This window comes from Molossus molossus, unplaced genomic scaffold, assembly GCF_014108415.1.
Source record: "Molossus molossus isolate mMolMol1 unplaced genomic scaffold, mMolMol1.p scaffold_m16_p_19, whole genome shotgun sequence".
In the NCBI taxonomy this organism is placed as follows: domain Eukaryota; kingdom Metazoa; phylum Chordata; class Mammalia; order Chiroptera; family Molossidae; genus Molossus; species Molossus molossus.
Genome location: NW_023425354.1, coordinates 52062749 through 52063449, shown reverse-complemented (window position 1 = coordinate 52063449; position 701 = coordinate 52062749).

Below are 701 nucleotides of genomic sequence, written 5' to 3'. Positions count from 1 at the left end.
AACAAAATAAATTTGAATAAATCTGATTAGTCTCTTATATCTGGAATCTTCCTACTTTTTATTTGACACTCAACAACCATCTAGATTAATGAAGGCTATTTGTCTATTTATTCAAGGTTTTTTTTGTTTTTTTGGTACATGCCCCTAGCGGGAACCGAACCCAGGACTATCTGGTCCGCAGGGCGACATTCCAAACACTGAACCAAACCAGCCAGGGCTATTTATTTAGTTTTTCAAACATATTTATTTAAAGCTGTACATTTCTCTCTAAACAGTGCTTTATTTTCTACAAATTTGATATATTATGTTTTCATTATCATTCAATATGATAGTAGATTTTCATTTTCTTTGATTTTTTTGACCATAGGTTGTTTAAGATTGTTACTTAATAATTTTCATATATTAGGATTTTCTTGATATCTTACTGTTATTTATTTCACATTTAATTGCACTATGGTCAGAGAATATATATTCTTTAAGATTCCAGTCTTTGGAAACTTAATTATGCAGATTGTCTGTTTTGGTGAATGTTACATCTTCACTTGAAGTGAATGTGTATTTAATAGTTGTTGGGTCTAAATGTCAATAAGATCAAGTTGGTTGATAGTGTTGTTCAGATTTTCTATGTCCTTAATGATTTTTGTTTTTTTTAAGGGGGAGTATCTACTTGTTTTATCAATCAATTAATGACAGAATGATGT